This window comes from Mobula hypostoma, chromosome 8 (assembly GCF_963921235.1).
Source record: "Mobula hypostoma chromosome 8, sMobHyp1.1, whole genome shotgun sequence".
NCBI classification, from domain to species: domain Eukaryota; kingdom Metazoa; phylum Chordata; class Chondrichthyes; order Myliobatiformes; family Myliobatidae; genus Mobula; species Mobula hypostoma.
Genome location: NC_086104.1, coordinates 160,373,601 through 160,392,080, shown reverse-complemented (window position 1 = coordinate 160,392,080; position 18,480 = coordinate 160,373,601). Strand labels below are relative to the sequence as shown.

At 44.9% G+C, this 18,480-nt stretch overlaps 1 protein-coding gene across 1 annotated transcript in view; it reads right to left on the bottom strand.

The window, feature by feature from the left end:
• Positions 1-18,480, bottom strand: part of gfra2b (GDNF family receptor alpha 2b) — a 401,770-nt gene that overhangs the window by 72,329 nt on the left and 310,961 nt on the right. The gene's annotated exons all lie outside the window — the stretch shown is intronic.

The window sequence follows — 18,480 nt, the reverse complement described above, 5'->3', positions numbered from 1 at the left end:
AGCACCTCATTATTATTAACATTGATAGTAAATTATATTTATTATTGTCATATATTTGAAATGAGAGATAGATAGATCTTTACTGTCATTTTTCAGGTCACAGGGGTTCCCAAGCTGGGGTCCACGGACCCCTTGGTTAATGGTTGGGGTCCACGGCACTATAGAGGTTGGGAACCCGTGGTTCAGGAAAACAAGGTTACAGTGCAACTTCATTCAGTGCAAAACACTACACTGGCAATTCAATTACTAACAGCACAATGACTACATTTAAAGTAACGTCCGAGTTATTTAGTGTGACATCTCAGTTACCACTGAATTAAAAACAAACAACTCTAAAACTGAAAGAAACAGTGAAAAGTTTTAGTTTGTGTGCCATCTACACAAGTCATTCCACATCAATCGTGATATCACAATGATACAATGCAGCTCAGCCCCAGTGATGTGGGAAGGCAGAGTTTTGGAGCTGTGATCTGTGTCTATTATTCTCTCACTCTGTACTCAAGGCTAACTAACCAACTGACAGGCTCCCCCTATCATTCACGACACACTGTGTAAAGACCCCAGTTCACTCACAACAAATTCCTCATTGCAGAAATTCATTGGTTCCTTGTCTAACAAACCTATCATTTAAAACGTTGCTATCCACTCTCATCCAAGAACAGGCAGAGGCTGTTTAAGTCCAGAGAGAATAGGGGGTATGTCTACAGGGCCACTGTTCTGCCTGGGTGTCAGATGTGGGATTTCCAGGAGAATCCCAGTCTCCCCAATGGACACATCTGTGCCAGGCGCATTGAGATGCAGCTGGTTAGAGACCATGTGAGGGAACTGGAGCTGCAGCTCGATGACCTTCGACTTGTTAGGGAAAGTGAAGCAGTAATAGACAGGAGCTACAGGGAGGTAGTCACTCCAAGGGTACAGGAGACAGATAAATGGGTGACCATCAGGAGAGGGAAGGGAGAACATCAGATGGTGAAGAGCACCCCTGTGACCATCCCCCTGAACAGTAAGTACTCCATTTTGAGTACTGTTGGGGGGGGGGGGCACCATGAGGAAGCAACTACAGCCGTGCCTCTGGAATGGCGCCTGACTCTGACTCAGAAGGGTAGGGAATTGAAGAGGATGGCAGCAGTTATAGGGGACTCTACCGTCAGGGGTACAGACAGGTGATTCTGTGGATGCATAAAGGAAACATGGATGGTAATTTGCCTCCCAGGTGCCAGGGTCCGCGATGTTTCCGGATGCATCCACAATATCCTGAAAAGGGAGGGTGAGCAGCCAGAAGTCATGGTACATATTGGTACCAATGACATAGGTAGAAAAAGGAGGTGGTCCTCAAAAGAGAAGATAGGCAGTTAGAAAGGAAGCTGAGAAGCAGGAACTCAAGGGTAGTAATCTCGTGATTGCTGCCTGTGCCACATGACAGTGAGGATAGGAATAGAATGAAGTGATGGATAAATGTGTGGCTGAGGAATTGGAGCAGGGGCCTAGGGTTCAGATTTCTGAATCATTGGGACCTCTTCTGGGGCAGGTGGGACCTGTACAAAAGGGAAGGGTTGCACTTGAATCCGAGGGGGGGCCAATATCAGACATCCCACCTCTCCCGGAACTTCCGGGAGCCTCCCTCATATTAATGGTGGCTCCCTGAGGCCCGCAAATTATATACAATATCACGGAAATCAATTTTTTTGAGAGCGAGCGAGAGAAAAGCAAGAGAGAGCGCGAGAGCGACCACGAGAGAGAGCGCGCACGAGAGAGAGAGCGAGAGCGAAGGCAAGAGAGCGAGAGAGAGCGAGCAAGAGAGGGAGAGAGAGCGAGCGACCATGAGAGAGCGAGAGAGAGCGAGCGAGCGCGCCATAGCAGAGTGTTCCAAAAAAATATAAAATGTACGTCACCCCAGACTACACTAAAGTGTACCCCTGCCTAATAGGGGTCAAAAATAATGACAGTGTTGCTCGCTGCGCTGTTTGCAACAGTGACTTTTCTATTGCCCATGGTGGGTTAAGACTGTAAAAGACGTGTTGAGGTGAGTTTAACAGGTGTCATTCGTTCATTAGCATAGCTAACGCTATTTAAACTAGCTGGCCAGCTGCTAAGGAGCTACTCTATTGCAGACATCCCACCTCTCCCGGAAGTCTCCGGCAAATTGATGGTGCTACCTCCCTGAAATGAGTTTTTGCAGGGTGGGATGTCTGCAATATTCTTGCAGGCAGGTTTACTAGAGCTGCTGGGAGTGGTTTAAACTACTATGGTAGAGGGATGGGAACGAGTGTGATAGAGCTGAGGACGAGCCAGCAGGTTTACAAGTAGATGATAGGTGTAATATGAATGTGAGGAAGGACAAGTCACTGATTGGGTAGAAATGCAGACAGAGTAGAGTTAAATTGTACCACAGAGGCAAACTTCATAAGGGCGAAGAAAGCAGGACGAAGGTGCTGTATTTAAATGTGCGGAACATTCGGAATAAGGTGGATGAACTCGTGGCACAATTAGAGATTGGTTGGTATGACATTGTGGGCATCACTGAGTCGTGGCTGAAAGAAGGCCATAGTTGGGAGCTTAACACCAAAGGATATACTTTGTATCGAGAGGACAGGCAGGAAGGCATAGGCAGTGGTGTAGCTTTGTTGGTAAGAGATGGAATTATATCTTTAGAAAGAGGTGACATAGGCTCAGAGCACATTTAATCTTTCTGGGTGGAGTTAAGAAACTGCAAGGGTAAAAAAGCCATTATGGGAATCATATATAGGCCTCCGAATAGCAGCCAAGATGGGTTGAGATTGCAAAGGGAGCTGGAAAAAGTGTGTAATAAGGGTAATAAAATATTGTAATGGGAGACTTCAATATGTAAGGGGATTGGGAAAATCAGGCTGGTGTTGGAATTTGTTGAGTACCTATGAGATGGCTTTTTAGAGCAGCTTGTGCTTGAGCCTAATCGGGGAAAGGCTATCTTAGATCGGCTGTTGTGTAAAAACCCAGATGTTATTAAGGAGCTTGACATAAAGGAAACCTGAGGAGGCAGTGATCATAATATGATTGAATTCATACTGCAATTTGAGAGGGAGAAGCATAACTCACATGTTTCAGTATTGCAATGGAATAAAGGGAATTACAGAGGCATGAGAGAGGAGCTTGCCCAGGTGGATTGGAGGAGGATACTGGTAGAGATGACGGCAGAGCAGAGATGGCTGAAGTTTCTGGGAATAGTTCACAAGCTGCAGGATAGATATGTCCCACAGAAGAAGTAGTTCTCAAATGGCAGGGGTAGGCAACTGTGGCTGACAAGGGAAGTTAAAGACTGCATAAAAGCTGAGGAAAGAGCTATAAGGTAGCAAAAGTAAGTGGGATGTTGGATGATTGGGAAGTTTTTAAAATCCAAGAAAAGGCAACTAAAAAAGCTGTAAGAAGGGAAAAGATGAAATATGAGGGCAGACTAGCCAATAATATAAGGTAGAATACCAAAGGTTTTTTCAGTTATATAAAGAGTAAAAGGAAGGTAAGAGTTGATATTGGACAACTGGAAAATAATGCTGGTGAGGTAGTAATGGGGGACAAAGAAATGTCAGATGAACTTAATGAGTACTCTGCACCTGTCTTCACTGTGGAAGATACTAGCAGTGTGCCAGAGGTCCGTGAGTGTCAGGGAGCAGGATTGCTATTTCAAAGGAAAAAGTGCGAGGCAAACTCAAAGGTCCTTAGATGGATAAGTCATCTGGATCAGATGGACTACATCCCAGAGTCCTGAGAGGTTTCTGAAGAGATAATGGGTGCATTGGTCATGATCCTTCAAGAATCACTTGATTCTGGAACGGTCCTGAAGGACTGGAAGAACGTAAGTGTTATTCCACTTTCTAAGAAAGGAAGAAGGCAAAAGAAAGGCAATTATAGGCTAGTTAGCCTAACCTCAGTGGTTGGGAAAGTGTTGGTATCTATTATTAAGGATGAGGTTTCGAGGTATTTGGAGACTAATGATAAAATAAGCATGGTTTATGTAAAGAAAAATCTTGCCTGACAAATCTGTTAGAGTTCTTCGAGGAAAGAACAAGCAGGGTGAACAAAGGAGAGGCAGTGGATGTCATTTACTTGGATTTTCAGAAGGCATTTGATGAGGTGTCATACATGAGGCTGCTTAACAAGATAAAATCCTGTGGCATTACTGATGCACCGCTGAACTGAGTGCTCAGAAATGCCGGCTGGAGACTGAGTGCTGTACTTGTGGGATGACCATTGCAGACTTGGAATTCACACTCGTCAACGTGGAGAAGGAGCAACGGAATTCCGAGCCGACACTGCGGTCATGTACTGATGAATTAATCCAGCGAGAAGAAACAATGACCCACCTTCGAAGGGATCAGCAGAAACTCAAGACATCGATTCAGAAAAAATTGGAGGATGTAATACAAGTTGGGAAAGATCAAGGAAGTGTTCTGACTAAGGCCAACAGAAAACTGAGAGCCCGGGGAGCAGAGTTTGTCTACACTCCCGAGGAGGTGAAGAAATGGTGGTCAAATCTTGGAAAAGGGAGGCAGATGCTTGAAAGGAACCTGAAGATGACTATCGACAGTTGAAATGAAGTGGAAAAACTGAAAGTTGACCTGGAAGACGTCATCAGGAAGAAAATACTGGAGGCTGAACATTCTTTAACTGCTGCTTTTCAGATCAGGGTGGAAGAAGCTGGTGGGGTAACTGCGTCCCAGATTGAGATGGCCAAGAACCCTGAGTCAGAGCTGCGGAGGCTGTGGCGAGAGTTGAAGGAGTCCCCGAAGAAGCTGACATATCGACTGCAGGAGGCTGAAGGGGTAGCCCCGGCTAAATGTTTCAGTTTGGAGAAACCTAAACAGCAGCTATGGGGTTTCGTCTTTTATATTACTGCCTAGGCTAATTAAAATGGCTTCTTTGTTATGTTATACTTGGGAATGCTTTTGTTATGCTAAACGCTGAAAAAGTTCTTGCACTAGCAGCTTGTTTTGGGTTAGAGTGTGATAAGAATATGTTACAAACCAATTGGGATAGTTGTTATGTTTCTGGTGTATTTGAAGATACTGTATGCGCGGGGTTTTGGGGAAGAAGGCGGGAGAGAGAGACAGAGGATGGACCAGGTGCTGTGATGTCCGCTAACGGGGTCGGACCCCGAGCAGGGCATTCGGCGAGGAGAGGGGACAGAGATGGACTCGTATGGAGCGTCTGGTCGACCACCATTGTTGGTCCCAGGCGGCCGGTCGAGGTGGTCCGAGGGGTCGCAGGGTGAAGAAGAAGGGTCCTGAGCTCCAACTGTTTGTGCACGAAGAGACTGAACTTTGATAAGTGTGGCGCCTTTTATTTTCCTTTTACATTTTATTCTCTATTAATTACATAATTCCAGTAATATCTATAAGCTGTAAATCATTTAATCGTATCTGGTGTATTGTCTGTTATTTGGGCAGGGTGGGGTACATCACACAGCATCCACATAAACTTATTACCCAGTTTGGCGGGGCCGAGGGCTGTTTCCCTAGAGGACAGCGAGCCGAGCGACCCTGAGGCTGGCCGGGGGCTACACAGGAAAGCTACTGGCATGGATAGAGGAATGGCTGACAAACAGGGGGCAGCAAGTGGGAATAAAGGGGGCCTTTTCAGGTTGGCTGCCAGTGAATTGTGGTGTTCCTCAGGGGTCAGTATTGGAACCACTACTTCTCACTTTGTTTGTCAATGATTTAGATAATGGAATTGATGGTTTTGTGGAAAAGTTTGCGAATTATATGAAGATAGGTGGAAGGATAGGTAGTGCTAAGGAAGTGATGTGATTGCAGCAGGACTTAGACAAATTGGAAGAATGGAAAAAGTAGTAGCAGATGGAATACAGTGTTGGTAAATGTAGGATAATGTACTTTGGAAAAAGGAACAATAGTGCAGATTATCTAAATAGGGAGAAGGTTCAAACATCAGAGGTGCAGAGGGGGTTAGGAGTCCTCGTGCAAGACTCCAGAAGTTTAATTTACAGGTTGAGTCTGTGGTAAAGAAGGCAAATGCAATGTTGGCATTTATTTCAAGGGGAATAGAATATAAAATCAAGGATATAATGCTGAGCCTTTATAAGACACTAGTCAGGCCACACTTGGAGTATTGTCAACAGTTTAGGGCCCCAAATCTCAGAAAGGATGTGTTGTCATTGGAGAGAGTCCAGAGAAGTTTCATGAGGATGATTGCTGGAATAAACAGGTTGGCATATGAGGAGCATTTGGCAGCTTTGGTTCTGTACCCGCTGTACCCACTGAAATTTCGAAGAATATGGCGGGGGGGGGGAATCTCATTGAAACTTACTGAATGTCGAAATGACTAGATAGGGTAGATGTACAGAGGAGGTTTCCTAGGGTGGGGGTATCCAAAACTAGAGGGCACAGCCTCCAAATTCAGGGGTGACCCTTTAGAACAGAGGTAAGATGGAATGTTTTTAGCCAGAGAGTAGTGAATCAGTGGAATACTCTGCCACAGACTGCGGTGGAGGCAAAGTCTATCGGTGTATTTAAAGCGGAAGTTGCTCATTTCATGATTGGTCAGGACATCAAAGGATATGGCGAGAAGGCAGGTGTATGGGGCTGAGTGGGATCCAGGATCAGCCATGATGGAATAGCGGAGCAGACTCAATGGGCTGAGTGGCCTAATTCTGCTCCGATGTTTTATGGTCTTATCTTTCTATTCCAATTTCCTTCAGCCCCAAAACCTCTAATAAATGTGTTCCTCCAATTCTAGCACATCCATGATATTATCAATTTGTTGTGCGAGATGTGTGTTCAAGCATCTGGGTTGTAAACTACTGAATTTTCTCCGTAAACCTCTCCAATCTTCAGTTAGAGGATGTTTTTCAAAACTGAACTCTTTGACCAAGCTTTTGGACTAAATGTGAATCTGTAACAGAGCTGGTACCATTTCTGTTGTACACCTTGGTGTAATTTGGTATGGTAGACAGTGCTAATAACTACAGGTAACCGTTCATAATCACAAGAGATTCTGCAGATGCTGTTAATCCAAAGTAACACATAGAATGCTGGAGGAACTCAGCAGGTCCGGTAGCGTCTATGGAGAGGGATAAAGAACCGATGTTTCGGGCCGAGGCCATTCATCAGGACTCGTTGACTAGCTCTGGACAAGATTAGGATCCAGATCAGTGTTGTCGTGAGCAGGAACAGCTGGTGCAGAATGGAGTCAATTTCTCCGAGTCGCAGGGAAGACGTGTTGAATGCTTTGCTGGCTGACGTATGGTGGGCAGGGGAGACGTGTTGAACATTCTGCCGGCTGACGTATGGTGGGCAGGGGAGACGTGTTGAACATTCTGCCGGCTGACGTATGGCGGGCAGGGGAGACGTGTTGAACATTCTGCCGGCTGACGTATGATGGGCAGGGGAGACGTGTTGAACATTCTGCCGGCTGACGTATGGCGGGCAGGGGAGACGTGTTGAACATTCTGCCGGCTGACGTATGGTGGGCAGGGGAGACGTGTTGAACATTCTGCCGGCTGACGTATGGCGGGCAGGGGAGACGTGTTGAACATTCTGCCGGCTGACGTATGGTGGGCAGGGGAGACGTGTTGAACATTCTGCCGGCTGACGTATGGCGGGCAGGGGAGACGTGTTGAACATTCTGCCGGCTGACGTATGGTGGAGTGTCACTCAGTTGGAAAGGGAAGACAGAGTTAAACATGGAGGAATATTGACGTTGTGTAGGTAGAAGGGATTAGTGTTTGGGTGTTTTTGATTTGCTTTTTAACTAGTTTGGCACAACACGGTGGAGTGAATGGCCTGTTCCTATGCTGTACTCTTCTCCGTATATGTTTATTCATGATTTTTCTTTAAAAGAAAGCTACAATGGTGCTGAAACCCTTCAGAGCCATTCTTCCTTGAAGAGGAATGGTTATTAAAAATAATTATAACATGGTTCACACATGTTGAAAGAAAGGGGCACATGAAATATTTCAAAGCACTGTTTGGGAGAGTTTTTAGGTCAGCTCATGTTTCTGTATTACCTCCTCTGCATAGTTCACTGGTGACTTGTGGTACTGTGTGTGCTGAGAATGAGTACACTCCAGCCTGTGGCCTGCCTTGTGCTGTCAGAATTACTGCAATGCAGCTTCTATAGATAGGAATACTACGTCACAAACAGAACTCTTGGGAACGCATTACATAATCTCTGTCTGTCCTGGCATCTGCTTTCCAATGGTACTACAGAAATGGTCGAGATCTCATTCCCAGAGTGAGATGTTCTTCCTTCTCTCCCTGATTCCTTACCTTCTGTGTTATAAGAGTGACTGCACTGTTATACCATCCAGACCAGCCCATCTTCTCATTACTACTATCGGGCAGGAGGTACAGGAGCCTTAGATCCCTCACTACCAGGTTCAGGAACATTTATTACTCTACAACCATCAGGCTCCTGAACTGCCTCAGAAAACATCACTCACCTCAACAATGAACTGATTTCACAACCTTGGACTTATTTTCAAGGAGTCTACAAATACATGTTCACAGTATTATTTGTTTATTTTAACATTTCCAGTTTGTCTTCTTTTGCACATTGGTTGTTTATCAGTCTTTGTTTTTGTGTAGTTTTTTATATACTCTGTTGTACTCTGTTTTACTATGAATATCCACAAGAAAATGAAACTCAAGGTAGTATGTGATGACACATACATAAGTTGAGAATAAATTTACCTTGAACTTGAATTTTGCACTTCATGATAATTTAATTGTCTATAAGAGCTGCGGTCTTTCCTGAGGTCAAGAGATGAATTCAGCATCTCCTCCCTCACCTCATGATAAGTTCTCATCCTGTGGAATGTAGCAGACTACCTCAGACAACTGACCAGCATTAAGACGTGTGAAGGTAGTACAGATACATCCTTTGCCAACCAGAAGCCTTGGATGAATAAAGAGATCCGCAGTCCACTGAGGGCCAGATTAGTGGTGTTCAGATCTGGCTGCCAAGTAAAATACAAGAGGTCTATGTACGACCTCCAGAGAGCCATCTCACATGCGACGTGGCAATTCTGGACAAAAGCTGAATCACTGAATGATCCTCAACAGCTGTGGCTGAGCTTGAATGCTATGACCTCCTATAAAGTGAAACCAAGTGACAAGGTTTCACTCTCAGATGAGCTCAATACTTTTTGTGCTTTCTTTGATCATCAAAACATGGAGGCACCTTCACACATTTCCTACAACACCCAATGACCCTGTGATTTCAGACCCTGAGGTCAACGTGAGAGCATCCTTCAGAAGAGTGAAGCCATGGAAAGCATCTGGCCCAGAAGGGTGAACCCATGGAAAGCATCTGGCCCAGAAGGGTGAACCCGTGGAAAGCATCTGGCCCAGAAGAGTGAAAGCATCTGGCCCAGAAGGGTGAACCCGTGGAAAGCATCTGGTCCAGAAGGGTGAACCCGTGGAAAGCATCTGGCCCAGAAGGGTGAAGCCATGGAAAGCATCTGGCCCAGAAGGGTGAAGCCATGGAAAGCATCTGGCCCAGAAGGGTGAAGCCATGGAAAGCATCTGGCCCAGAAGGGTGAAGCCATGGAAAGCATCTGGCCCAGAAGGGTGAACCCATGGAAAGCATCTGGCCCAGAAGGGTGAAGCCATGGAAAGCATCTGGCCCAGAAGGGTGAAGCCAAGGAAAGCATCTGGCCCAGAAGGGGTAACTGACCGAGTACCTGGCCGATCCACTGCCTGGAGAGTTCACTGATACCTTTAAACTCTCACTTTGACAGTGAGGTACCCAATTGCTTCAAACAGACTTCAATTATAACTGTACTTAAAAAGAACGTGGTAACCTGCCTCAGTGACTATTGTCCAGTTGCACTTACATCTGCAGTGATAAAGTGTTTTGAGAGGTTAGTGATGAAACATAGCAACTTCTGCCAGAGAAGTGAGTTGGATCTGGTCCAATTTGCCTACTGGAGCAACAGGTCCACAGCAGATATCATGTCATTGGCTCTTCATTCATCTCTAGAACATCAGGATAATGATGATGGGCATATAAGAATGCTCTTCTTTGACTACAGCTTGATATTCAATATGATTACCTCCTCAAACCTAATTAATAATTTCCAAGACCTAGGTCTCAATATCTCCTTGTACAACTGGTTTCTCAATTTCATCATGTGCAGACTCCAGTTCGTTGGGATTGGTAATAACATCTCCTTCACAATCTCCATCAGTACAAGTGCACCAGAAGGCTTGGCCCCTTGCTCTACTTGCTTTATGCTTATGACTGAGTGGCTAAACACAGCTCCAATGCCATATTTAAGTTTGCTGATGGCAGCATTGTCATTTGCCAAATGAAAGGTGGAGACAAATTGGCATTTAGGAGAGAGATTTAGGCTGAGCGGTGCCACAACACCAACCTCTCACTCAATGTCAGCAAGACCAAGAAGCTGATTATTGACTGCAGGAGGAGGAAGCCAGAGGTCCATGAGCCAGTCCCCATTGGAAGATCAGAGGTAGAGAGAGTCAGCAAGTTTAAATTCCTTGGTGTTGTCATTTCAGAGGATCTGTCCTGGGCCCAGCATATAAGTGCAATTATGAGGGAAACATGGCAATGCTTTTATCTTCTTAGGATTTACAAAGATTCGGCATGACATTTAATACTTTGACAAACTTCTACAGATATGTGGAGGAGAGTATGTTGATTGGTTGCATCATAGCCTTGTATGGAAACAGAAATGCTCATGAAAGGAAAAGCTGACAAAAAGTAATGGTTACAGCCCAATCCATATCGTGTAAAGCCCTCCCCACCATTGAGCGCATCTGCACGGAGTGCTGTCGCAGGAAAGCAGCATCCATCGTCTGGGATCTCCTCATCCAGGACATGCTTTGTTCTTGTTGCTGCCATTGGAAAAGAGTTACAGAGGACTTAGTCCCACACCACCAGATTCAAGAAGAGCTATTACCCCTCAACCATCAGGCTACTGAACTAGAGGGGATAATTTCACTTACCACACTACTGAACTGTTCCCAAAACCAATGGACTCACTTTCAAGGACTCTTTATCTCATGTTCTCAATACTGATTGTTTATTTAATTGTTATTATTATTACTTTTGTTGTTTTTTTTGTTTCTTTGTATTTACTGTGAATACCAACAAGCAAATGAATGTCAGGGTTATGTATGGTGACATATATGTACTTAGAGCTGGAGTTCCTAAGGCAGCCCTACATTGAGTTCAATGTTGACTGGCAACCCCTGCGATGCTGCTGGTACCAAACTGGGTTCCTTTGGGTTCATCAGTCGCCTGGAGAAGGGGAGTTTGCTACATGGGCAACAGCTTGCTCTCCATATCATCCTGCCCAGGCTTACCTATCTAGACAGCTAGGACGCAATATTGATGGTCAATTCTGACTGACAGAGGCCTCAGACTCAGAGCTTGTACACAGGACATAGAGTGACTGTATGGACATACAGTGACACTAGGTGCAGGAATATCTGTACATCAGGTGACTCTGACAGGAGATGATAAAGTGAACAAGTAGTTCTTGATAAGAGGAACTCTGCTAGGTAGCAGCAGGGCAAATGAAAGCACAATAGGCCAGTGACTGTGTCAAGGTAGGTATGAAGTGTGAAGTGTCCCATGTAAACTGGCAGTGAATGAGGGGATGAAGGGTGTGCTGAAGGTCTGTGGAGAGGAGTGGCTGATGTGGATGTGGTGGTGGATGGAGCTGTGGAGGGGTGGGTTAGTGGATGGAGGTGTTGATCAACCTTACTGCTTGGGGGAAGTAACTGTTTTTGAGTCTGGTGGTCCTGGCATGGGTGTTACATAGCCTCCTCCATAATGGGAGTGGTACAAACAGTCCAAGAGCAGGGTGGGTGGGCTTTTTCATGATGCTACTGGCCCTTTTCTAGCACCTTTCTGTACATATGTCCTGATGGTGAGTAGGCTGGTGTTGGTGATGCTTTGGGCAGTTTTAACTACCCATTGTAGAGCCTTCCTGTCTATCACAGTGCAGCTTCCCCTATCACTTGGTGGGAAAGTATCAGACCGATAGGTATCCTGCAGCCAGTATTACACAATGCGAACGTGAACAACCGTGTACGATTCAGCAGAGAACCCACTGACAGTTCTAGTCCTGGAACAAATGGAAAATTCTTTCAGTTTCTCACTAGATTTTAGAATCAAACATGAGCTTTCTGCTCCTGTGGATGTGAAGTACAGCAGCTCCACCACAAGTTGTAAAAACATGCCAAAAGTCCTGCTGCGTTTACTCCAGTTTGGACATGGAGCTGTCAGTCATTTTACTAAAACTCTATAGCAGTAGGTACTGACATTTCAGAGAGTCGTAGAGCATTACAGCACAGAAACAGGCCATTCAGCCCCTCTAGTTGCAGCCAAACTGTTCTTATGCCTAGTTCCATCAACACACCTGGACCATAGATCTTCATCCTCTCCCATCCCTGCACCTATCCAAACTTCTCTTAAAATTTGAAATTGAACCCGCATCGACCATTTCCCCTGAAAGTTCAATCCACACTCTCACCACTTTCTCAATGAAGAAGTACCCCCTCTGATTCCCTAGAAATATTTCATCTGAATCATTGATATAAAGCATAAAAAGAAACGGTTCCCATACACCGACCCCTGCAGAAGACCACTAGTCACTGGCAGCCGACTAGAAAGGAACCTTTTATTCTCACTTGCTGCCTACCACCAATCAGCCAATACTCTAACTATACAAGTAACTTTCCTGCAATACCATGGGCTCTTAACTTGGTAAGCATCCTCATGTGTGGCATCTTGTCAAAGACCTTCTGAATGTCCAAATATGCAACATCCACTGCATCCCCTTTATCTATCCTACTTGTAATCTCCTCAAAGAATTCCAAGTTTTGTCAGGCAGGATTTTCCCGTAAGGAAACCATGCTGACATTATCCTGTGTCACCAAGTACTCCGTGACTTCATCGTTAACAATTGACTCCAACATCTTCCCATCCACTGAAGTCAGGCTAACAGGCCTATAATTTCCTATCTGTTGCTTTCGTCCTTTCTTAAAGAGTGGAGTGACATTTTCCAGTCCTCTGGAACCATGCCAGAGTCCAATGACTCTTGAAAGACCATTTTAAATGCCACCACAATCTCTAACACTACCTCTTCCAGAACCCTAGGGTGAATTTCATCTGGTCCAGGTGACTTATGTACATTTAAATCTCAAACAAGAGAAAATCTGCAGATGCTAGAAGTCCGAGCAATGCACACAAAGTGCTAGAGGAACTCAGCAGAGCAGCAATGGCTTCAGTTTCTGGGAAAAATGAGGAAGGTGCAGGATGGATGTATTCCAAAAACAATATTCTCCCGGGCAAGTTTGTTGGATCTGTTGGGAAGGGTTTAAACTAATTTGGCAGGGGGATGGGAACTGTAGTGGAGGGACTCATAGAAATATAGACAACCTGCAGCACAATACAGGCCCTTCGGCCCACAATGCTGTGCCGAACATGCACTTACTCAGAATAGGACGGATGGAACCCCTTCGGGTTCAGGTGCATCCCATCCCTTTTGTACAGGTCATACCTCCCCCAGAAGTAATCCCAATAATCCAAGAATCTGAAGCTCTGCCCCCTGCACCAGCTTCTCAGCCACGCATTTGTCTGCCAAATTATCCTGTTTCTACCCTCACTGGTGTATGACACAGGGAGCAATTCAAAAATTACTACTGTGGAGATCCTGCTTCTTAGCTTTCTGCCTAGCCCTCTAAATTTGCTCTTCAGGACCTCATTGCTGTCTCTTTCTATGACATTGGTATCAAGATGTATCAAGACATCTGGCTGCTCTTGTTCCCTCTCCAAAATGCTGTGGATGTGATCTGAGATGTCCCTGACCCTGGCACCTGGGAGGGAACATTCCTTCTGGGTTTCCTGTTCACATCCACAGAATCTCCTGTCTGTTCCTCTATTGAGTCCCCTATCACTACCACTCCCCTCTTCTCCCTCTTTGCCTTCTTCACACGGACCCATGTCCAGCTCCAGTAACCTGGTCCCTGCAGCATTCCCCTGGGAGGTCATCTCCCAGAATAGTATCCAAAACGGTATACGTATTATTGAGGGGAATGGCCACAGGAGTGCTCTGCGCTAACTGCCCACTCACCCTCCCATTTCTTACATTCATTTTATATATATATATATATATATATATATATATATGTCTATCAAATATCCCCTCATTCTCCTATGCTCCATTCAATAAAGTCCTGACCTATTCAACCTTTCCCTATCACACATCCTCAAGCAGATTAATGGAGGAAGATGATCAAAATCATCTTGAATACTAGAGCAGACTTGAAGATCTGAATGGCCCAGTTTTACTGCTATTTCCAGCAATCTGACAATGTACTTCAGAACAAAGCTTGAGATTGACAGGGTTGATAAGATTCGGAACCTCCAAGGAGTCTGGGTGGTTGATAGTATCTATTTAAACTATAATCCATAGCATTAGAGGGGTTAATCTAACTGAAGAATAGGTTGATCAATAACACTGACAGCAGTTAACTCCACACTGTGTTGAATGCACAGCAATTAGCAGAACCCAATAACAAATTCTTTCACAATTATCTGCAAAGTGCCAAGTAAGATTATGGCTGAGAATTCCCTCTGAGCCAGTCCAATCCCACTACTGTGTTTTTGTTGGAAGTGGATGTTTCTTCCACTTGTACAGTATTGCCAGAAAGTTGCAGTCACGGAATAGGTGGATCAGTAAATATTTCTTGCCTGCCTGTCAGTCCAAGGGACAATCCTGCAGACGATGTGTCCTTCACAAAAACAGCAGAGGAGGTTGTAGTGACAGAGCCTAAAAGATGTCATTTAATCAGATGTTCTTTGCCTAAGTACTGGAGGTAAACGTCAGATGTTTTCTTTGATTAGTGTTTCAAGTTCCACTTGACCTTGGGTCAGTTGGACAATAGTAATACTTACAACAGGCTGCAGTTTATTGACTACAGCTCAGCATTCAATGCAATCCTCAGCTCAGTTCTAAACAAGAAGCTGAAAAACCTTAGTCTCTCTAATTCCAGCACAACTGTATTCTTGACTTCCTCACGAGAGGACCACAGTCTCTGCCAGTTGGAAAGAAAACACCTCTTCCTCACTGACAATCAACAGGAGCACACCTCAGGGATGTGTGCTTCACACACTGGTCTACTCTCGCCTCATCCATGACTGTGTGGCTCAGCACAGTTCAAATGCCATCTATAAATTTGCTGATGACACAACTATTGTTAGCAGAATTTCAGATGGTGACAAGGAGGCATACAAAAGTGAGAGAGTTCAGCTGGTAGAGTGCCTTTGCAGAAACAATCTTGCACTTGAGATTAGAAAGGGGAAGACGAGGGAACACACACCAATCCTCACCGAGGGTTCAGCAGTGGAAAGGGTGAACAGTTTCAAGTTCCTAGACATCAATATCCCTGACGATTTCTCCTGGGCCCAACATATTGATACAACTACAAAAAAGGCGTAACAGCAGCTATATTTCATCAGCTATATTTTGAAGAAATTTGGTATGTCACAAAAGACTCCAAGAAACTTCGACAGATGTTCTATGGAGAGCATTCTAACTGGTTGCATGATTGCCATTTGAAGATGTCTTCAATGTCCTCATGATGGTGCAGTCTGAGTTTGACACCCTCAGCAAATTTTGACAACCCTGTGCAGTGGCCCCTCCATACCAGATGGTGACACAACTAGTCAGAATGCTCTCCACGGTGCACCTGTAGAAATTTGCTGGAGTCTTTGGTGACAAACTAAATCTCCTCAAACTTCTAATTAAATATAGAATAATAAAGATAATGAAATCATTTCATATGTGACAGGATGACAGGGTGATAGAGCACCACGTTATTTAATATATTTAAGACAGTTAGATAGATTTTTCCATAGCAAAGGGATTAAGGTAGTAGTAGTGGGGAAAAGGCAGGTAGTTCGGCCACGATCTTTTTAAATGGTGGAAGAGGCACGGGGGCCATATGGCCATCTCCTGTTCCTAAATTATGTTCTTATTCAATGTACAGCACAGAAAAAGGCCCTTCTAGTTCATGACACATTGTTATTCTGCCTATTCTGCACTTGGACCATAGCCCTCCACATCCCACCCCTCCACGTAGTTAAGCAAACTCTGTTAAATGTTGAAATAGAACCCACTTTAACTGGCAGCTCATTCCATATTTGCACCACCCTCTGAGTGAAGCTCCCCCTCAGGTTCCCTTTGAGCCTGATGACATACACTCAACATTTCAGGAACAGCTTCTTTCCCTCTGCCTTCAGACTTCTGAACGGACAATGAACTAGCCCAAGAACACAACCTCCCCTTGCAGGTTCACCTTTAACCCATGAACTCCAGCTGTAGTTTTACCTGTCTAAGACGAAAAAGGCTGTTTGTCTTTACCCTATCTTGGCGTGTGGCCAAGTGGTTAAGGCGTTCATCTAGTGATTTGAAGGTCGCTACTTCGAGCCTTGGCTGAGGCAGCGTGTGTGTCCTTGAGCAAGGCACTTAATCACACATTGCTCTGCAATGACACCGGTGCCAAGCTGTATGGGTCTTAATGCCCTTCCCTTGGACAACATCAGTGGCGTGGAGAGGGGAGACTTGCCACATGGGCAACTGCTGGTCGTCCATACAACTTTGCCCAGGCCTGCGCCCTGGAAACCTTCCAAGTTGCAAATCCATGGTCTCGTGAGACTAACGGATGCCTATAACTATATCTATACCCCTCATAATCTTACAGACCTCTATCAAATCTCCTCTCAGTTTTTTACGTTCCAAGGAAAAAAGACTGAACCTCTTGAACCTGTCCCTATAACTCAGATTCTTAAGTTCTGGCAATATCCTTCTAAAATTTTTCTGTACTCTTTCAATCTTATTGACATCTTTCCTGTAGGTAGGTGACCAGGACTGCACACAATACTCCAAATTTTTCCTCACCAACGTCATATACAACTTCAGCATTACAGCCCATCTTCTGTACCAATATGCTTAAAGCTATATTTATGATCCTGTACCTTCAAGATTGTTTAATGTCATTTCCAGGACACTGTGTAAAGGAAAATGAAATAATTGTTACTTTGGATCTGATGCAGCACAAAAGACAACGAAATAAGGTAAGACCATAAGCCATAAGATATAGGAGTAGAAGTAGGTCATTCGGCCTATCGAGTCTGCTCCGCCATTCAATCATGGGCTGATCCAATTCTTCTAGTCATCCCCACTCCTCTGCCTTCTCCCCATACCCTTTGATGCCCTGGCTAATCAAGAACCTATCTATCTCTGCCTTAAATACACCCAATGACTTGACCTCCATAGCCACTCGTGGCAACAAATTCCACAGATTTACCACCCTCTGACTAAAGTAATTTCTCCGCATCTCTGTTCTAAAAGGATGTCCTTCAATCCTGAAGTCGTGCCCTCTTGTCCAAGAAACCCCTACCATGGGAAATAACTTTGCCATATCTAATCTGTTCAGGCCTTTTAACATTCGGAATGTTTCTATGAGATCACCCCTTATTCTCCTGAACTCCAGGGAATATAGCCCAAGAGCTGCCAGATGTTCCTCAGATGGTAACCTTTTCACTCCATAAAGGACATAATAAAAATAAACATGTAAGATAGCTTCTATACATAGATGGATTGTATGTCCATGAAGTGATGCTAGGCACAGGAGTGTCTCTGCATAAGTAATAGAGTGGTGGGGGAAGGTAACTGTATCAACCGGTGATGCCACTTTTTGAAGAGATAACAAGCATCTCGCAGGTGTTCTCTCTGATCTGTAACTTGGAAAGGAGTGTCTCGCCAATTATTTGAGAACTGCAAATTTGGTGCATCCCTGGTCACCATTTACAAAAGACAGGGCCAGAAAAATGAGCGAGGGTGGAGGGCATTGTGGCTGGATTGAGTGAGGGCGGGTCACTGTGGCTACAATGAGAGAGGGTGGGAGATTGTGGTTGCAATAAGAGAGGGCGGGAGATTGTGGTTGCAATAAGAGAGGGCGGGAGATTGTGGCTGCAATGAGAGAGGATAGGCCGGAATGTGACTGGAATGAGAGAGGGTGGATTACTGTGGTTGGAATGAGAGAGGGTGGGTCACGGTGACTGGAATGACAGAGGGTGGGTCATTGTGGTTGGAATGAGAGAGGGTGGATCATTGTGGCTCGAATTAGAGACCTTGGGTCACCGTGGCTGGAATGAAAGAAGGTAGGTTATCATGGCTGGAATAAGAGATGGTAGGTTATTGTGGTTGGAATGAGAGATGGTAGGTTACCGTGGTTGGAATGAGAGATGGTAGATTACCGTGGTTGGAATGAGAGATGGTAGGTTACCGTGGTTAGAATGAGAGAGAGTGTGTCACCAAGGTTGGAATGAGAGAGTGTGGGGCATTATGTTTGGGATGAGAGAGTGTAGATTACCATAGTTATAATGAGAGAGGGTAGGTTACCGTGGTTAGAATGATAGAGGGTGGGGCATTGTGCTTGGAATGAGCAAATG